The 21,566-nt window shown below is 49.1% G+C and overlaps 1 protein-coding gene across 1 annotated transcript in view; it reads left to right on the forward strand.

Moving 5' to 3' along the window:
* Positions 1-9,785: 9,785 nt before the first annotated feature.
* The window catches only part of aunip (aurora kinase A and ninein interacting protein), a 30,272-nt gene continuing 18,491 nt past the window's right edge, over positions 9,786-21,566 (forward strand). Inside the window, exon 1 of the mRNA XM_080181895.1 lies at positions 9,786-10,308. The gene's annotated coding sequence lies outside the window, so the exon portion shown is untranslated. The remainder of the gene's footprint in view (positions 10,309-21,566) is intronic.

Genomic DNA, 21,566 nt, shown 5'->3' on the forward strand with positions numbered 1-21,566 from the left:
TAAACAGTAATGCTTTGGTGAGATCTTGAAGAAATGGGTTGCAGTTGTTTGTGTGGAGGTGAGGGGAGGGGGTGAGGGGAGGGAGGGAGGGGGGGGAGGGCATTGCAACTTCTGCCCAGTCCAGCCCACCCATCTCACCCTTCACCCCCACCCCATCCACTCCTCCTGCCCACCTCAGTCTATGCCCCTCACCTCTGGCCAGCCTCTCACCCTCCCCCACCCTGCCCTGCCTCTCACCATTCTGATTTGATTTGATTTATTATTGTCCCATGTACTGGGACACAGTGAAAAGTATTGTTTTTTGCGTGCTACACAGACATAGAGTACCTAGATTTGATTTATTATTGTCCCATATACTGGGATACAGTGAATAGTATTGTTTCTTGAGCACTATACAGACAGAGCACACGATTCATAGAGAAGGAAAGGAGAGGGTGCAGAATATAATGTTACAGTCATAGCTACGGTGTAGAGAAAGATCAACTTAATGTGAGGTAGGCCCATTCAAAAGTCTGATGGCAGCAGGGAAAAAGCTGTTCTTGAGTTGGTTGGTATGTGACCTCAGACTTTTTGTATCCTTTTCCTGACGGAAGAAGGTGGGAGAGAGAATGTCCGGAGTGCGTGGGGTCCTTAACAATGCTGGCTGCTTTTCCCCGAAGCAGTGGGAAGTGTAGACAGAGTCAATGGATGGGAGGCTGGTTTGCGTGATGGATTGGGCTACGTTCACGATCCTTTGTAGTTTCTTGTGGTCTTGGGCAGAGCAGGAGCCATACCAAGCTGTGACACAACCAGAAAGGATGCTTTCTAGGGTGCATCTATGAACGTTGGTGAAGTGGTTGCGGACATGCCAAATCTTCTTAGTCTTGTGGAGTGCCCCCTGCCCCCAGGAATTTGTGCTCAGAGGCAGCGACGCCAACCCTACTGTACCACAAGACCTCCAGGCCTTCAATGCATCATGAGTTAAATCAAAATTGTGGAGTTTGTAAGGGAGCGGTAGGGGCGGGGGGAGGAAGAAGGGGGATTATAGAAGAGGTTCAAAACACATTCGGTTGAGTTGGAGCTTCCTGTTAAAGAGCATCACGAACGTACAGTTCAACTTCAAACAAGCTACAACTCTTCTAGGATCTTAGACATTGAGAGATCACTTACCCAACTGCCTTCCCCAGCTTCGCACAGGACCTGTGTTTGGAAGAAAAATATATCTGTTCTAATTTATAAATTATATTAGTATATGTCTCAAGAAATGCATGTACCCCCAAAATTCTGATCCTTCTCAAGCCACGCTCTCTCTCTTCTCAATGAATATTGTATGGAGTATGGTCAGTATGGAGGAGGTCTTGTTGCCTATCCTTACTGATTGTGGTCTGTGGGTCAGGAAGTTCAGGATCTGGTCGCAGAGGGAGGAGCCGAGGCCCCAGGCCACAGAGTTTTGAGATGAGTTTTGTGGGAATAATGGTGTTGAAGGCTGAGCTGTAGTCAATAAATAGGAGTCTGACACAGGTGTCTTTGTTATTGAGGTGTTCCAGGATTGAGTGCAAGGCCAGTGAGATGTCATGCTGTGGACCTGTTGCAGCAACAGGGAGAACTGTAGTGGATCCAGGCATTCCAGGAGACTAGAATTGGTTAGTGACTCAGCAAGATTGAGGGCGTGCAGAGGTCATCAGCTTGGATCTCAAAACACAAAGGGTCTTTCATTCACAGCTCAGAAAGTGGGCAGGAGTACAGGTTCATAACTTCTTGAAAGTGGAGTCACAGGTGGACAGAGTGGTGAAGAAGGCATTCAGCATGCTTGGTTTCATCAGTCAGAACACTGAATACAGGAGTTGGGACGTTTTGTTGAAGTTGTACAAGACGTTGATACGGCCACACTCGGAACACTGTGTACAGTTCTGGTCACCCTATTATAGAAAGGATATTATTAAACTAGAAAGAGTGCAGAAAAGATTTACTAGGATGCTACTGGGACTTGGTGGTTTGAGTTATAAGAAGAGGCTGGGTAGACTGGGATTTTTTTTCTCTGGAGCGTAGAAAACTGAGGGATGATCTTATAGAAGTCTATAAAATAATGAGGGCCATAGATCAGCTAGATTGTCAATATCTTTTCTCAAAGGTAGGGGAGTCTAAAACTAGAGGGCATAGATTTAAGGTGAGAGGGGAGAGATACAAAAGGTCCAAAGGGACAATTCTTTCACACAGAGGCTGGTGAGTGTCTGGAACAAGCTGCCAGAAGTAGTAGTAGAGGCGGGTACAATTTTGTCTTTTGAAAAGCATTTAACAGTTACATGGGTAAATGGGTATAGAGGGATATGGGCCAAACACAGGCAGTTGGGATTAGCTTGGTGGCAAAAACTGGACATGGACAAGTTGGGTTGAAGGCCTGTTACCATGCTGTCAACCTCTATGTACGGCTATATATGTGGAACAGAAGGCCATTCAGTCCCTCAAACTGTTTGCCCTATTCAACTCAATCATGGGTGACTGGAATCTTAACTTCATCCATCCATGAACCATGTATATACCCTTCAACAACCATCGATCAAACCTGTTTCAACTGGATTTTGGTGGGAAGAGGGTTTCAGATTCTCGTGTCACCTGAACCACCTGCTCAAAATGTAAAGTAGAGAAGTGTAGTTGTGATGGTGTAGGGTGTTGGTGAGACCACATCTGGAGTATTGTGTCCAGTTTTGGTCTCCTTATTGGAGGAAGGACGTGGTGGCATTGGCGGTAGTTCAGAGGAGGTTCACCGCATTGATCCTGGGGATGAAAGGGTTGATGCGTGAGGAGAGATTAAACAGTTTGGAGCTTGTACTTGCTGGAGAGGGGGTGCTGTGTGTGTGTGTGTGTGTGTGTGTGTTTGCGCGCGCGTGTGTGCAGTGGCGGCAGAGGGAAAAGACCTGATCTAGCTGTATACAATACCAAAAGGGATTGATAGAGTCAGCATAGACCAAATGTTTCCTCTATGGAATCTTGAACAAGAGGTCACAGGTACAGGTTGAGAGGTGGTAGGTTTAACACTGAGATGAGGAGGAACTACTTCCTGCAGAGGGAGGTGAATTTGTGGAACTCGCTGCCCCACAGCGTGGTGGAGTCTGAATCATTGAATGGGTTTAAGAAAGAGATAGATTTCTGACAAAAAAAGGGTTAAAGGGATATGGGGAACAGGTGGGGGGGATGGATTTGAGACCAGGGAGAGATCAGCCATGATCTGATTGAATAGCGGAGCAGGCTCGAAGGGTTGAATTTGCCAACTTCTGCTCCTAATTCCTATGTCAAGATATTGCCTTTTGTTCTGGACTCTCTCTTTCTTTCTCTACTTTACTAACACCTTTATAAAAACATCTCCCAACCTAATTTTGAGCGATTCTTTTGTTACATTGGACTGCAGTGGTCATACCTTGTTTAAGAGTGGGGGGTGGTTCCTGTCAGGGTTCTGGTTGTGTGGGGATGGGCTGAAAGGATGGATGGATGGATATCCATTTTACTCACTCGCGCACCTTGGTGTGAGGGAGGAACCTTCCCAGGTTATAGATGAAGAGAGGTGGGACAAGGAGACGGTGGTGAAGAGCTGAGGTCTCCATTTCCTACACTGAGAAGACATGCCATGTGAGGAGTCACCCCTCACTCCCGTCCCAACTCCCCCCACATCGCTCAGATCATTGAGTACAGGAGTTGTACACGTCATTGTACAGTTGTAGTATAACGTACTACAACTGTACAATGATGTGGAGATGCCGGCGTTGGACTGGGGTGGACACAGTAATAAGTCCAACAGGTTTATTTGACAGCACAAGCTTTCAGAGCGTTGTTCCTTCATCAGGTGGCCCACTCACGTGATGAAGGAGCAGCGCTCTGAAAGCTTGTGATTCCAAATAAACCTGTTGGACTTTAACCTGGTGTTGTGAGACTTCTTACAACAGTACAAGACATTGGTGAGGCCACAATTGGCCGGAACGTGCAGACTCCACAGAGAGAGGCCCGTGCCAGGAACCGAACCCAGCTCCCTAGAGCTGTGAGGCAGCAGTGCTTGCCACCGTGCAGTGCAGAAGGAGGCCATTTGGCCCTTTGAGCCTGCACCACCCACAATCGCACCCAGACCCTATCCCCGTTTTCTCCATGTAGTTATCCTGCTAATCTCCCTAACACTCAGGGGCAATTTTAGTATAGCCAATCGGCCTAACCTGCACATCTTTGGACATGTTAGAATCCATCCCACCAATGTGGTTGGCTCTTAAATGCCGCCCGAAATCATAGAATCCCGACAGTGCAGGAGGCCATTTGGCCCATTGAGTCTGCACCGACCACAATCCCACCCAGACCCTATCCCTATGTAAAACCCTCTGACACTAAGGGCAATTTAGCATGGCCAATCCACCTAACCCGCACATATTTGGACTGTGGGAGGAAACCGGAGCACCCGGTGGAAACCCACGCAGACACGGAGAGAACGTGCAGACTCTGCAGAGACAGTGACCTGAGCCGGGACTTGAAATGGCCGAGCGAGACACTCAGTTCAAGGGGCAATTGGGGCGGGGGATAAATGATGATCCAGCCAGTGGAGAGAATGGCAGCCGGAGGCATCACGTACTTGGGAAGAAGTCAGAGAGACGTCAAATGCGTGTGTCTCATTTTAACTACAGCACAGGTACTGGCCATTTAACTTTGGAAGAACTAGTCTCTGGCTAGTCCCCCACAATAATGCTTTGTGTTCCTTGTTGGGAGTCTTTTTCCACATCTGTCTTGAAAACTGCCGTTAAGTCAGCTGAACTTTGAGACAGCGCATTCCAAATCCTAACCACTCGCCACCCTTGTTCTCTCCAACTCTTTCACGTTACACCCTCTGGTTTAAAATTAAGGCGTCTCTACTCAACTGATGAAGGGGCAGTGCTCCGAAAGCTAGTGATTCCAAATAAACCTGTTGGACTTTAACCTGGTGTTTTAAAGTTTATTTACTGGTCACGAGTAAGGTTTAATGAGTAAGCGACACACTCCGGCGCTTGTTCGGGTAACACTGAGGGAGAATTTAGCACCCTAACCAGCACCTCTTTCACAGTGTGGGAGGAAACCGGAGCACCCGGAGGAAACCCACGCAGGCACGGGGAGAACGTGCAAACTCCACACAGGCAGTGACCCTAAGCCAGGAATCGAATCCGGGTCCCTGGTGCTGTGAGACAGCAGTGCTAACCACTGCTCCTCACCAGAACAGAACCAGAATCCATCAGAACTCAAGATGGGAAGAAACCACACTGCTTAATTCTGGTGCCTTAGGCCACTGAGCCACTCTGCAAGGAGAGTGTTTCAGGCAAATGTTTCCCAGTTAATGGGTGGATGTTATACTAATGGGTGAAGGAGTACTGGCCTTGGGCTTTTGATTTGATTTATTATTGTCACATGTATTGGGATACAGTGAAAAGTATTATTTGTTGCGCGCTATACAGACAAAGCATGCCATTCATAGAGAAGGAAAGGAGAGGGTGCAGAATGTAGTGTTACAGTCATAGCTAGGGTGGAGAGAAAGATCAACTTAATGCATGATAGGTCCATTCAGAAGTCTGACAGCAGCAGGGAAGAAGCTGTTCTTGAGTCAGTTGGTAAGTGACCTCAGACTTTTGTATCTTTTTCCTGATGGATTGCCTGGGGTCCTTAATTATGCTGGCTGCTTTTCTGAAGCAGCGGAAAGCGTTGACAGAGTCAATGGATGTGAAGTTGGTATGCGTGTGATGGAGTGGGCTACATTCATGGCCCTTTGTAGTTTCTTGTAGTCTTGGTCCAAAGATATGTGGGTTAGTGTGGATTGGCCGTGCTAAATTGCCCCTTAATGTCAGATGGACTAGCTAGGGTAAATACATGGAGTTATGGGGATAGGGCCTGGGTGGGATTGTGGTCGGGGCAAACTCAATGGGTCAAATGGCTTCTTCTGTACTGTGGGGATTCATGGTCTGAGCAGATGCCATACCAAGCTGTGATACATCCAGAAAGAATGCTCTCTATGGTACATCTGTAAAAGTTGGTGAGAGTCATAGCAGATATGACAAAATTCCTTGGCTTCCTGATAAAGTTGGTGGACTTTTTTAACTATAGCGTCGGTGTGGAGGGACCAGGACAGGTTATTGGTGACCAGAACACTGAGAAACACGAAGCTCTCATCTTACCCAGGCCCTCTCCCCCACCTTCTCACTGTAACCCCATACATTTCCCATGGCCAGTTCACTTAACCTGCATATTTTTGGACACGAAGGGCCAATTTAGCATGGCCAATCCACCTAACCCGCACATCTTTGGACACTAAGGGCTAATTTAGCATGGCCAATCCACCTAGCCTGCACATCTTTGGATACTAAGGGACAATTTAGCAAGGCCAATCCATGTAACCTGCTCATCTTTGGCACTAAGGGGCAACTTAGCATGGCCAATCCATCTAACCTGCACATTTTTGAGTGTGGGAGGAAACAAGAGCACCCGGAGGAAACCCACAAAGACACAGAGGAGAATGTGCAGATTCCACACAGACAGTGGACCCAAGCTGGTAATCGAACCTGGGTCACTGTGCTTAACTGCTGTGCCGCCGTGCCGCTCCGAGGTGGAGGTTCAGAAAGAACAGATCCCAGAACAGGTCTGAGTTAATTTTGTTTTAATCCAGCAATGTATAATCTAGTTTTGCCAGGCACGGGTTTAACCGGGGCAGTTTGGTTGGGGGTGGGGGGTGGGAAGCAGGGCTGGGTTTCCAAGCTGTACTGATGCGGTAACAAACATATGCTTTAGACATGATTACAATCTGTAGCCTCCCATTATTTTAGCTGGGATTGTTTTTCGAGGTTGTTAATTATTCATTGTGAGGAGACAGTGTCACTGTCACTGGTGTTATTACACTCGGGCACTTAACTCTGATGAGTTCAGGATTGAGACCGGCACAGATCCAGGGGCTGATAAAGCCATCACATCATGTGTGTTAACCCTGTGTATGAGCGAGCACGTGTATACCTTCAGCACGTACATGTCTTTTTTTCAATTTTTCATACGGCTGCGGGCATCACTGGCCCAGCAGCATTTGTTGCACATCCCTACTTGCCCCTTGAACTGGGTGTCTTGCTTGGCCATTTCAGAGGGGCAATTTAGCATGGCCTATCCACCTAACTTGCACATCTTTTGACACTAAGGGGCAATTTAGCACGGCCAATCCACCTAAACTGACATCTTTGGACACTAAGGGGCAACTTACCATGGCCAATCCATCTGACCTACACATCTTTTGACACTAAGAGGCAATTTCCCATGGCTAATCCACCTAAACTGACATCTTTGGACACTAAGGGGCAACTTACCCTGGAGGAAACCCACACAGACACAGGGAGAATGTGCAGACTCCATAGTCACCTGAGGCTGGAATTAAACCCAGGTCCCTGGCGCTGTGAGGCAGTAGTGCCAACCATTGTGCCACTGTTTTCATACACAGGATGTGGGGATCGCTGGCTAGACCAACATTTATTGCATATCTCTAATTGCGCCTTGAGAAGGTGGTGGGTGAGCTGCCTTCTTGAACTCGCTGCAGTCTGTGTGGTGTAGGTACAACCACTATGCTGTTAGGGAGGGATTTCCAGGATTTTGACCCAGTGACAGCAAAGGAACGGACGATATATTTCCCAGTCAGGATGGTGAGCGACTTGGAGGGGAATTTGCAGGTGGGGGTGTTCCTAAGTATCTACTGCCTTGTCCTTCTAGATGGAAGTGGGTTGTGGGTTTGGAAAGTGCTGTCTAAGGAGCCTTGCTGAGTTGCTGCAGTGCATCTTGTAGATGGTACACACGGCTGCTACTGAGCGTCGGTGGTGGAGGGAGTGAGTGTTTGTGGATGGGGTGCCAATCAAGCGAGGCTGCTTTGTCCTGGATGGTGTCAAGCTTCTTGAGTGTTGTTGGAACTGCACCCATCCAGGCAAGTGGGGAGTATTCCATCACACTCCTGACTTGTGCCTTGCAGATGGTGAACAGGCTTTACAGGGAGTCAGGAGGTGAGTTACTCTGCTCAGGATTCCCAGCCTCTGACCTGCTCTGGTAGCCCCAGTATTTATATACCTAGGACCCAGTTCAGTTTCTGGTTAGTGGTGACACCCACCCCCCATAATGTTGATAAGTCGCTGGTGGCAATATTGTACGAGAGAAATCAAGACATGACAAGCCAGTGCCAGATGCCGGAGTTGAGGGGGTTGAGCTATGAGGAGAGGCTGAATAAATTAGGCTTGTACTCGTTAGAGTTTAGAAGAATGAGGGGAGATCTCATTGAGACGTATAAGATGATGAATGGGATGGATAGGATAGAGGTGGAGAGACTCTTCCCGCTCAGAAAGGATAGTAGGACTAGGGGGCACAGCCTCAAGATAAAGGGGGGGGGGGCGGTTTAGAACGGAGTTGAGGAGGAACTTCTTCACTCAAAGGGTGGTGAATCTCTGGAATTCTCTGCCCGTTGAAGTGGTGGAGGCTACTCGCTAAATATTTTTAAGACGCGGGTTGATGGGTTTTTGATGAGAGGGGATTAAGGGTTATGGGGAGAGAGCGGGAATGTGGAACTGAGCCACGACAGATCAGCCATGATCTTATTGAATGGCGGGGCAGGCTCGAAGGGCTAGATGGCCTACTCCTGCTCCTATTTCTTATGTTCTTAGATGAAGGAGTAATAATTGAAAAATAAAGATTAAATTGCTGGATTCTGGTTAACTCCATGGTGACAGGGTCTTGGCAGGGTTACCTGGAGGTCATTTCACAACAGACCTGTGTGATTGCCTGAAGGATTAGAGTTATCGTGATTTGTATTTAGGTTAAGATACTTAAAGAACGAAAATAGATTGGTTCTCTGGTTCATGTCCTGTCCAGCTTGGGAAATGCGGCCTTCTCAAAGCAAGGCCTTGCATTTTGTACAACCGCTCGTACCCTCAGCGCTTCTCCATGTGTTTTACGGCAGATTAAGGCCTTTTTTTTGAAGTGTTGAATTCTCATCCTCTGAACATTGGACTTGGGATCATTTACAAAAAGGTGCAGACAGACCCACATCTCACAGCCTCATCGTAAAGCAGCACTACATTGCAGCACTCCTTCAGCACTGACCCTCTGACAGTGCAGCACTCCTTCAGCACTGACCCTCTGACAGTGCAGCACTCCTTCAGCACTGACCCTCTGACAGTGCAGCACTCCTTCAGCACTGACCCTCTGACAGTGCAGCACTCCTTCAGCACTGACCCTCTGACAGTGCAGCACTCCTTCAGCACTGACCCTCTGACAGTGCAGCACTCCTTCAGCACTGACCCTCTGACAGTGCAGTGCTCCCTCAGCACTGACCCTCTGACAGTGCGGCAGTCCCTCAGCACTGACCCTCTGACAGTGCGGCATTCCCTCAGCACTGACCCTCTGACAGTGCGGTTTCCCTCAGGACTGACCCTCTGACAGTGCGGTTTCCCTCAGGACTGACCTTCTGACAGTGCGGCACTCCCTCAGCACTGACCCTCTGATAGTGCAACGCTCCCTCAGCACTGACCCTCTGACAGTGCGGCGCTCCCTCAGCACTGACCTTCTGACCGTGCGGCACTGCCTCTGTACTGACCCACTAAAGGGTATTATCTAAAAGCCCTTTAAATGTCCCTATTGTATCTGTCTCCAACACCAGCCCTGGCACTGCGTTCCAATCTCCTATCACTCTCTATGCCCCTCACATCTCCTTTGAACTTTCTCGATCTCACCTTAAGTGCATGCTCACTAGTATAAGACATTGCAACTCTGGGAAAACGATTCCGACTGTCAACCCTATTTATGCCTCTCATCATTTTATAGACTTCTGTCCAGCCTCTCCTCATCCTCTGCCACTCCGGAGAAAACAATCCTTGTTCGTCTCGCCTCTCTTTATAGCTCATCCCCTCTAATCCAGTCAGCATCCTGGTAAACCTCTTCTGCACTCACTCCAAAGCCTCTACGTCCTTCCTGTAATGTGGCGACCAGAACTGAACGCAATACTCTAAGTGCGGCCGACCCAAAGTTTTAAGCTCCTCGGGTCACTCCGAAAAACAGGGCTGAATGCAACAAATCTTTGAAAATCGAAGAAGTGGAGACATCTGATGGAGACACCAGCCTGATTCCTGGAATGACAGAACTGACATGTGAAGAGAGACTGGATCCACTGGGCTTGTACTCACTGGAATTGAGAAGAATGAGAGGAGAATCTCATAGAAAGATATAAAATCCCTGATGGGACTGGACAGGCTAGATGTGTGATGAATGTTCCCAATGTTGGAGAAGCCCAGAACTAGGGGATGACAGTCTTAAGAAAAAGGGGTAAGCCATTCAGGACTGACTGAGGAAGAACATCTTCACTCAGGGAGTTGTGAACCTGTGGAATTCTCTTCCACAGGAAGATGTTGGGGTCAGTTTATTAGATATATTCAAGAGGGAGCTGGACATGGCAATTGTGGCTAAAGGGTTCAGGGGGGCATGGAGAGAAAGTGGGAGTGGGATACTGAAATTGCATGATCAACCATGATCTTATTAAATGGTGGTGCAGTCTCAAAGGGCCAAATGGCCTACTCCTGCACCAATTTTCTATTTAATTTGATTTATTATTGTCACATGTCCTGGGATACAGTGAAAAGTATTGTTTCTTGCGCACTATACAGACAAAGCATACCTCTCAGAGAAGGAAAGAAGAGAGTGCAGAATGTAGTGTTACAGTCACAGCTAGGGTGTAAAGATCAACTTAATGCGAGATAGGTCCATTCAAAAGTCTGACAGCAGCAGGGAAGAAGCAGTTCTTGAGTCGGTTGGTATGTGACCTCAGACTTTTGTATCTTTTTCCTGACAGAAGAAGATGGAAGAGAGAATGTCCGGGGTGTGTGGGGTCCATGATTATGCCAGCTGCTTTTCCCCGAGGCAGCGGGAAGTGTAGACAGAGTCAATGGATGGGAGGCTGGTTTGTGTGATGGATTGGGCTACGTTCACAACCTTTTGTAGCTCTTTGCGGTCTTGGGCAGAGCAGGAGCCCATACCAAGCTGCGATACAACCAGAAAGAATGCTTTCTGTGGTGCATCTGTAAAAGTTGGTGACAGCTGTCACGGACATGCCAAATTTCCTCAGTCTTCTGAGAAAGTAGAGGCGTTGGTGGGGCTTATGTTTTCTATGTTGCGTAACTGGACAATGGAAAGCTTCAGTGTGTGACGAGGTCCCTCCCCCATTCTCTTCCAGGGAGTCATGACTATTAATGTTTGGCAGACGTGACTGTGAGAATATTTGGTTACTACACAGGTACTAATAGATCTTGGGTTCCTGTCATCGAGCTATTTCTCTCTCATTGTCTGTTGCGATGAATTATTGAGTGTGATCTTCACGAGTTCTTTGTGATATGACACTGGACTGGGGGATAGGAGGAGGGGAGGGGAGGGGAAGGGAAGGAGGGAAGACCAATGCTGCTTCGTGGGACTGTACATGGACTCTGAAATGGTGGATACCAAACTACAACCGAGACATTAACCCTGGAGATCCCAATCACCCATTCCTCTACAACCCCCACCACACCCGCTCATGCCCACAACACCTGGGTTTTAAAAGTCGCTTCCAAAGAGTTATATAGGGCAGGAACGGCCCTTCGGCAAAGCGGCGCTGACCCTCTGACAGTGCGGCGCTCCCTCGGCGCTGACCCTCTGACAGTGCAGCGCTGTGATAAAGTCCGTTGGGAAGAGTAGTCATGGTATTAAATGAAAGTAGGCGTTGAGGAAGGAGTCTCAACGAATGTGCCAAATTCCTGATCACGGGGGTTGGGGGGAGTGGGGGAGGGGTTGTTGGCCTCCATTGAAGCCCAAGGATACTAGCTTCAGCCATGGTCTTACAAATCATCTCAGACCGCCCTCTCTGACCTTCCCTCCACATGCTGACCCTAATAAATTCCATAAGGCTCCAAGCCACAGCCCCCCACCCACATCCCTACCTCAGCCGCTCTCGGTCTCTGTCTGGGGGATGTAGGAGAATTAAAGTAAGAGCAATGACGATGGCCTTTGCAGTCAAATTGCCCAATGGTGCCCTTGGCCCCAGACTTCCCTTCAGAGGCAATGAGGTATTGACGGAGCCTGTGCCCCCAGAGACAAGAGGATGGATTTCCCCTGAGCGTCTTGGTGCTGTGGTCTGGGAGAGAGAGGGGAGGGCAGTTCTTGGAAAGGTACCCACACTGATATTCCGCGACTGAATCCTGGCTGGGGGACTGTTTGAGATCTGCAGTGTAGAAGATAATCCGAACCTGCTGATTGCCCTTTTCTCTGATAGACTGGCCAGATATCCAGAGCCACGGAGTGACAGAGAGATTACCACACACATCATCATCTGTCACAGACTTTTAAATACTCAGGATTACATGACTTTCTCAGATCTGACACAGTTTCTGAACTCATGCCTTGCTTCCCTCTCTATCCCTCCTTTCATCTCTCTCCCTCCCTCCAACTCTCCTCTCTCGGTCTCTCTTCTCTCCCTCCAGTTTTCCCTACCCCTCTCACGTCCCTCTTTCCTCCTCCCTCCTTCCCTCTCTTCATTGCATTGGGATAATTTTATTCATTCATTATCCGATCCTGGAATGCAAGGCATTTCCTAATTGGTTGCTGGACAACACCTTGTTTTGAAAGTAACACATTGTTCTTAGATCCAAACATTCAAATTATCCAGGAAGAACGCTCATTGTGTAACAGTAGTGATTATGTTCTCTGTGTCGCTATCTTTCTCTGTCTCTCAATGTCAGTATCCCTGTCTCTCTCTCTCTGTTTCTATCTGTATCTCTGCCTCTCTCTGTCTGCGTCTCTCAATATCTGTATCCCTGTCTCTCTCTCTCTGCCTCTCGATATCAGTATCTCTGTCTCTCTCACTTTCTGTCTCTCAATATCTGTATCTCTGTCTGTCTCAATATCAGTATCCCTGTCTCTCCGTCACTATCTCTTTCCCTGTCTCTCCCTCTGCCTTTTACCATCTATATCTATTTCTGTCTCTGTTTCTCTCTTTCTCGCTCTCACTCTTTCTCCCTGAATCTCTCCATCTCACCCCATCTCTTCCCCCTGCCTCCTTCTTTTAGTCTCTCTTTTATCCCTGTCACAATCTCTATCTTTATCTGCCGCTGTTCTCTACACCCTCCATCACTCTCCCTGTTCTTTCTGTCTCTCTCTATCCCCCTCGATCCGCAACCAGTCCAAATCCCTCCAGCAGGAACCTTCATCTCTTCCTGATCAGTCAGGCTCAATCATTATAAACACAGCATCGTGATTAACCCATCATTACCAAAAGTGGCAGATTCCCCAAAGACCCAAACAACCGGACTTTACTCTGTAGCTAACGCCGTGCTGCATCTGTCCTGGGAGTGTTTGATGGGGGACAGTGTAGAGGGAGCTTTACTCTGTATCTAACCCTGTGCTGTACCTGTCCTGGGAGTGTTTGATGGGGGACAGTGTAGAGGGAGCTTTACTCTGTAGCTAACCCCGTGATGTACCTGTCCTGGGAGTGTTTGATGGGGGGACAGTGTAGAGGGAGCTTTACTCTGTATCTAACCCCGTGCTATACCTGTCTTGGGAGTGTTTGATGGGGGGGGGACAGTGTCAAGGGAGCTTTACTCTGTATCTAACCCCGTGCTGTACCTGTCCTGGGAGTGTTTGATGGGGCGACAGTGTAGAGGGAGCTTTACTCTGTATCTAACCCCGTGCTGTACCTGTCCTGGGAATGTTTGATGGGGAGACAATCTCCCTTACTGGGAAAAGCCTCTAATTTCAGATGTAATATTAAAAAATAAGATTGCAGTGGCTCTCATTCACACTTGGAGGTGAAACAGGATGTGTGAGTTGTCCATGTGCTTAGTAGGCCCTGTTGCTACATTTACCATCATCAATGCGTAGTGATGGGGGAGATGTTCTCTCGGCTTAACTTCCAGTTGGAGTGGTTTCACGGGTCAGTTAACACACTGTCTCATTTTGGTTTTCCTCTCTGAACCACTTTTATTTTTGAGAAGCTCAGAGTCTAATTCGGGGATCAAAGCAGGTTCTGCTCAGCCCCTGTCAGACTCTGTTGGCAGTCTGGCTGTTTGATGACATGGGGTTTAAACATTCTCATTCCCCTCTGAACTCGGATTAAAATCCCATGATCCTCACCTTCCCCCTATTTCTATATAAATGTAGGCCGGATTTTCATTAATTACGATCATACGCAGGTCAAATGTGCAAAGGGGTGTGGCAACTAGGGCAGGTCAGAGGCTGGGAATGCTGCAGAGGGTAACTCACACCATGACTCCCTCCCATTGCCCGCCAAAACCATGGTGGCATAGTGGGCTGCACTGTTGCCTCATAGCACCAGGGAGCCGGATTCAAATCCTGGCTTGTCTGTGTGGAGTCTGCACATTCTCCCCGCTTCCTCCAGATGCCCCTGCTTCCTCCCACAGTCCGAAAGACGTGCTGGTTAGGGTGCTAAATTGTCCCTCAGTGTTACCCAAACAGGCGCCGGAGAGTGGCGACTGGGGGATTTTCATAGTAACTTCATTGTGATATTAATATAAGCCTTACTTGTGACTAATACATTTTTGAAAAGCCTGTCCACCATCGACAAATCAGGAGTGTGATGGACTACTCCCCACTTGCCTGGATGGGTGCAGCTCCAACAACACTCAAGAAGCTCAACACCATCCAAGACAAAGCAGCCCCGGCACCCCATCCACAAACACTCACTCCCTCCACCACTGACGCTCAGTAGCAGCCGTGTGTACCATCTACAAGATGCACTGCAGTAACTCACCAAAGATCCTTAGACAGCACCTTTCAAACCCACCACCTCTCCCATCTAGAAGGACAAGGGCAGCAGATACCTGGGAACACCACTGCCTGGGGGTTCCCCTCTGAGTCACTCACCTTCCTGACTGGGAAATCAGCCGTTCCTTCAGCGTCGGTGGGTCAAATTCCTGGAACTCCCTGCCTAACAGCACTGTGGATGTACCTACACCACACGGGGACTGCAGCGGGTTCAAGAAGGCGGCTCACCTTCTCAAGGGGCAATTAGGGATGGACAATGAATGCTGAGCTTGATAGAGCTGCCACAACCCAAGAATGACTGATATAAAAAATGCTTGATTAGTGAAGGAGAATTGAACAAGAAGCTTTCAGTATAAGACATTAATAAATCTGATGGGGAACTCTGGAGTAACATCTTTACCCAGAGAGTGGGGAGAATGTGGGACTCGCTCCCATGGGGACTGGGGAGAATGAGGGACTCGCTTCCACGGGGAGTGGGGAGAGCGTGGGACTCGCTCCCACAGGGATTGGGGGAGAATGTGGGATTCGCTCCCATAGGGAGAGGGGGTGAATGTGGGACTCGCTCCCACATGGAGCAGGGAGAATGTGGGACTCGCTCCCACGGGGAGTGGGGGAGAATGTGGGACTCGCTCCCACGGGGATTGGGGGAGAATGTGGGACTCGCTCCCACGGGGATTGGGGGAGAATGTGGGACTCGCTCCCACAGGGACTGGGGAGAAAATGGGGCTCACTTCCAGAGAAGGTTCACTAGGTCGAACCTGGGTATGGAGGAATTTTCTTCTGAGAGGTTGAAGAGGCTGTACTCAATGGCATTTAGAACAATGAGCGGGGACATTATTGAGACATATCAGATTCTCAGGGGGCTTGACAGGGTCAAGGCTGAGAGGTTGTTTCCTCTTGTGGGAGAGTCTGGGATCAGAGGGCACCATCTCAGTGCAAGGTGGGGCAGGGGCTGCCTGTTGAAGACAGAGATGGGGAGGAATTTCTACTCTCAGAGGGTAATGAATCTGTGGACTTCTTTCCCGCAGAGGGCTGGAGAGACAGGGTCAGTATGTATGTTCAAAGCTGTGACAGACAAATTTTTAATCAGTAAGGGAATCGAGGGTTGAGGAGATAAGTCAGAAATGTGAAGGTGTTTTATTCATTTGTGGGACACGGGTGTCACTGGCTGGGCCAGCATTTATTGCCCATTCCTATATGTCCGAGGCAGTTGAGACTCAACCACATTGCTGTGTCTCTGGAGTTGGATGTAGGCCAGACTGGGTAAGGACGGCAGATTTCCTTCCCTAAAGGAACCAGATGGGTTTTTCCAACAATGGGTCATCAGTTGGGTCTTAATTCCGGATATGTTCTGTTAAATGCACATTGCACCTTCTGCCATGGCGGGATTCGAACCCGGGTTCCCAGGAGTTTCTGGATTTATGGCCATCGCCTCCTCAAAGGAGGGGTCTCACATTAGGTCAGTCAAGATCTCACTGAATGGCGGGGCAGACTCGATGGACTGAATGGCCTACTTCAGCTCCTACATCTTGTGGTCCTGGACCTGTTTGACCACGTTGTGAACTCACCTTCCACAACCATCACCTCCTGGGGTGGTGCTTGAGCCCAGGACATCTTGCCCAGAGGTAGAGATGCTACCCAATGGGTGACACTGCAGCAAAGTGGTTATCACAGCGCCAGGCTTTGATTCCCGGCTTGGGTCACCGTCTGTGCAGAATGCGTACATGCTCCCCATGTCTGCATGGGTTTCCTCCGGATGCTCCGGTTTCCTCCCACAGTCCAAAAGACGTGCTGGTTAGGGTGCATTGGGCCATGCTAAATTCTCCCTCAGTGTTACCCGAACAGGCGCCAGAGTGTGGCGACTAGGGGATTTTCACAGTAACTTCATTGTGGCGTTAATGTAAAGCTGACTTGAGACACTAAAACTCAAGGCCTCCCCAACACCGGCTCGGCTTCCGTGGCAGCCATTGCGCATTGAGACATCCCAAGGCAAGGAGAGGGTGTAGAAAAATGCAAACCTTCTTCACTCTTGGAACTGTGGGCACTTTGAACCAAGGAAATTGAAATTAAGTGAAGGGCGGTTTCGTAAGAATTCCTCGGGGACAAGAAAGATATTCTGAAATCGGAGAGGTAGAAGAAAAAAATCCTTTTCACGAGACCACAGTGGGCAAGAGCTAACAAGTCGAGACTTTAGTGGAACGTGTGAGGTCACCTTGCCATCCTGGCTAACCCTTCCTTGACAATGGTTCCCATTCACAATCTCGGAAACCATGGCAGCAGCTTAGAAGAAAAGGACCTGTTTAATTAAGTTGCTTATTCGAGGGCCACTGCTGTGCCAACTCATTGTCCAGACAGCTAACTTCAGTTGGTCTCATCATGGATCTCCCTTGCCAGCCCCTGAACAGGCACAGATACAGCAACATTCCACACACAGCAGTGTCCCATTTACCACAGTCCGGAGCGGGGAGTGGGGAGGAGGGACGTTGAAGTTTAAGTTTATTCTGTCAAGTTTATTTATTAGTGTGACAAGTAGCCTCACATTAACACCACAATGAAGTTGCTCCGAAAATCCCTTAGTCGCCACACACCGCAGCCTGTTCAGGTACAACGACAGAGAATTTAGCATGGCCAAGCCCTCTAATCTGCACATCTTTGTACACTAAGGGACAATTTAGCATTGCCAAATCTACGTAACTGCACATCTTTGGACACTAAGGGGCAATTTAGCATGGCCAATCCACTTAACCTGCATGGGGAGAATGTGCAAACTCCACACAGACAGTTACCCGAGGTAGGAATCGAACCTGCATCCCGGGTGCCGTGAGGCAGCAGTGCTAACCATTGTTTGACCATGTGTCACAACCCATGAATGACACAAGAACGCAATGGAGGGTTGTGGGTTATTGAATATATTTAAGCCCGAGTTAGATTGAAGGTTCTTTGCAGTGGGCAGGAGGAATGGGAAGGAGAGTAGGGGTATTTAAGGTCAGAATCAGAGACAGAACGGTCTTGAGGGGCTTTATGGCCTCTCCCTTGCTCCTAATTCAAAGGTCTTTTGATGTGAGGGGGACCACCCAAGTGTCTCCGCACAACGCATCCTTGGTATGCTTGTGCACCCTCTTCTAGATAGACCTGGACATCCGGTGCAGCCCATAATTCACCTGAGACCTAAGCCAGTGACTGCTGCATAACCTCCTGGCTTACTGCACTCTTCACCACTATTTATAAAGTCCCCAAAGGATAAAACACAGGGACAGGTAGAGGCTCGGATGTGAGGCAGGCCCTAAAACTTAGAGACTGTAGTAAGGGGTATGACAAAATTGGACAGAATATGGGGGTGCCAGAAATGTGGAATAAATTACCATAAGACCATTGAATGTAGGAGCAGAATGGGGCCACTCGGCCCATCGAGTCTGCTCCGCCATTCAATAATGGCTGATATTTTTCTCATCCCCCATTCTCCTGCCTTTTCCCCATAATCCCTGATCCCCTTATTAATCAAGAACCTATCTATCTCTGTCTTAAAGACACTCAATGACCTGGCCCTCCACAGCCTTCTGTGGCAAAGAATTCCACAGGTTTACCACTCTCTGGCTGAAGAAGTTCCTCCTCATCTCTGTTTTAAAGGATCGTCCCTTTAGCCTGAAGTTGTGCCCTTTGGTTCTAGTCTCTCCTACTAGTGGAAACATCCTCTCCACGTCCACTCTATCCAGGCCTCACAGTATCCTGTAAGTTTCAACAAGATTCCCCCACATCCTTGTAAATTCCATCGAGTATAGACCCAGACTCTACAACCACTCCTCACATGACAAACCCTTCATTCCTGGGATCATTCTTGTGAACCTCCTCTGGACCATAAAATATAGGAGCAGAATAGACCATTCAGCCCATCGAGTCTGCTCCACCATTCAATCATGGCTGATACGTCTTTCAACCCCTTTCTCCTGCCTTTTCTCCATAACCCTTAATCCCCTTACTAATCAAGAACCTATCTATCTCTGCCTTAAAGTCACTCAATGACCTGGCCTCCCCAGCTTTCTGTGGCAAAGAGTTCCACAGATTCACCACTCCCTGGCTGAAGAAATTTCTCCTTATCTCTGTTCTAAATGTCCTCTTACTCTGAGGCTGTGCCCTCAGATTCTGGTCTCTCCGACTAATAGAAACATCCTCTCCACGTCCACTCTATCCAGGCCTCCCAGTATTCTGTAAGTTTCAATAAGATCCTCCCCCTCCCCTAATCCTTCTAAACTCCAACGAGTACAGACCCAGCGTCCTCAGCCCGTTCCTCATAAGGCAAGCTCTTCATTTCAGGGATCATTCTTGTGAACCTCCTCTGGACCCTTTCCAAGGCCAGTACATCCTTCCTTAGATACGGGGCCCAAAACTGCTCACAATACTCCAAATGGGGTCTGACCAGAGCCTTATAAAGCTTCATCAATACATGCCTGCTTTTATATTCTAGTCCTCCCAAAATGAATGTTATATACTAAGGTTCAAAGTAATTGCGTAAAACTTGAAACAACAATATTAAAAAGCCTGAGGCGAAGGGGGGGGGTGGGGGGGTTCAAAACAGCTGGACAATCAGCTGCTTGCCATGATCCTCTGCGGATTAAATTAAGTCGGCCTCGCTGGTAACAAAATAAGCGAGAATTCCAGGAACACGGAAAGGGGAGGAAGTCTGGCTTGACATTCTGGCTGCTAAAAACAATCCCCTCCCACATCATTAGATGATCTGAAATCGAGGCCACAGCAAACAATGAAAGGTTGCTGCATTTCCATAGCGCCTTCCAGCCTCAGCACTGACCCTCTGACAGTGCGGCACTCCCTTGGCGCTGGCCCTCTGACAGTGTGGCGCTCCCTCAGCGCTGACCCTCTGACAGTGCGGCACTCCCTCAACGCTGACCCTCTGACAGTGCGGCACTCCCTCGATGCTGACCCTCTGACAGTGCGGCACTCCCTCGGCGCTGACCCTCTGACAGTGCGGCACTCCCTCGGCGCTGACCCTCTGACAGTGCGGCACTCCCTTGGCGCTGACCCTCTGACAGTGCGGCACTCCCTTGGCGCTGACCCTCTGACAGTACGGCACTCCCTCGGTGCTGACCCTCTGACAGTGCGGCACTCCCTCGGCACTGACCCTCTGACAGTGCGGCACTCCCTCAGCACTCACCCTCTCACAGTGCGGCACTCCCTCAGCACTCACCCTCTCACAGTGCGGCACTCCCTCAGCACTGACCCTCTGACAGTGCGGCACTCCCTCAGCACTGACCCTCTGACAGTGTGGCACTCCCTCAGCACTGACCCTCTGACAGTGCGGCACTCCCTCAGCACTGACCCTCTGACAGTGCGGCACTCCCTCATAAGAACATAAGAAATAGGAGCAGGAGTAGGCCAACTAGCCCTTCGAGCCTGCCCCGCCATTCAATAAGATCATGGCTGATCTGTCTTGGCTCAGTTCCACATTCCCGCCCTCTCCCCATAACCCTTAATCCCCTCTCTTACCAAAAACCCATCAACCCGCGTCTTAAAAATATTTAGCGAGGTAGCCTCCACCACTTCAACGGGCAGAGAATTCCAGAGATTCACCATCCTTTGAGTGAAGAAGTTCCTCCTCAACTCCGTTCTAAACCGCCCCCCCTTTATCTTGAGGCTATGCCCCCTAGTCCTACTATCCTTTCTGAGCGGGAAGAGTCTCTCCACCTCTATCCTATCCATCCCATTCATCATCTTATACGTCTCAATGAGATCTCCCCTCATTCTTCTAAGCTCTAATGAGTACAAGCCTAATTTATTCAGCCTCTCCTCATAGCTCAACCCCCTCAGCTCCGGCATCAGCCTAGTAAACCTCCTCTGCACTCCCTCCAAGGCCAAAATATCCTTGCGTAAGTACAGCGCCCAAAACTGCACACAGTACTCCAGCTGCGGCCTCACCAATGCCCTATACAGCCGCAGCAAGACCTCCCTACTTTTATATTCAATCCCCCTCGCGATGAAGGCCAGCATCCCATTCGCCTTCCTGACCACCTGCTGCACCTGCAAGCTGGGTTTTTGCGACTCATGCACAAGGACCCCGAGGTCCCTCTGCACCATCGCCTGCTGCAGTTTTTCTCCACGTAAGTAATAATCCTTCCTACCATTAATCCTACCAAAGTGGACCACCTCGCACTTGCCAACATTAAATTCCATCTGCCATTTCCTGGCCCATTCGCCCAGCCTATCTAGATCCTTCTGTAGACTCTCACCACCCTCCGCACAATTTGCCTTTCCACCAATTTTGGTGTCATCAGCAAATTTCGACACCCTACACTCAGTTCCCTCCTCCAGATCATCTACATAAATGGTAAATAGCTGAGGCTCCAGCACCGACCCCTGGGGCACTCCACTAGTCACCATCCGCCAATCCAAATAGCACCCATTGACCCCCTCAGCACTGACCCTCTGACAGTGCGGCATTCCCTCAGCACGAGAGTTTAGATTTTGTGTTCAAACCTGTGCAGTGGGGTTTAAACCCAGAACATCCTAACTCCCACATGACAGCTGATAACAGACATTTCAAAAACCTGTCAGTTCGGAAGGCTGGAATACAGAAGAGTTTGAGAGGTAGCTGGCAAGCTTGTTTGGGAGATCTCGCTGTTAAGTTTTGGGGGAACAGGTCTGACACGGGTGTGAAAAAAGGAAGTTAATGTGTGTCTGTGAACGAGAGACAACCTTGACACAACCTTCCAGCTCACCTGGTCTGGGCGCTGTGGGAGGGAACTGTTGCCCCAGTGACGGGAACG

Source organism: Carcharhinus amblyrhynchos, unplaced genomic scaffold (assembly GCF_965287045.1).
Source record: "Carcharhinus amblyrhynchos unplaced genomic scaffold, sCarAmb.v2.hapA scaffold_43, whole genome shotgun sequence".
Lineage (NCBI taxonomy): Eukaryota > Metazoa > Chordata > Chondrichthyes > Carcharhiniformes > Carcharhinidae > Carcharhinus > Carcharhinus amblyrhynchos.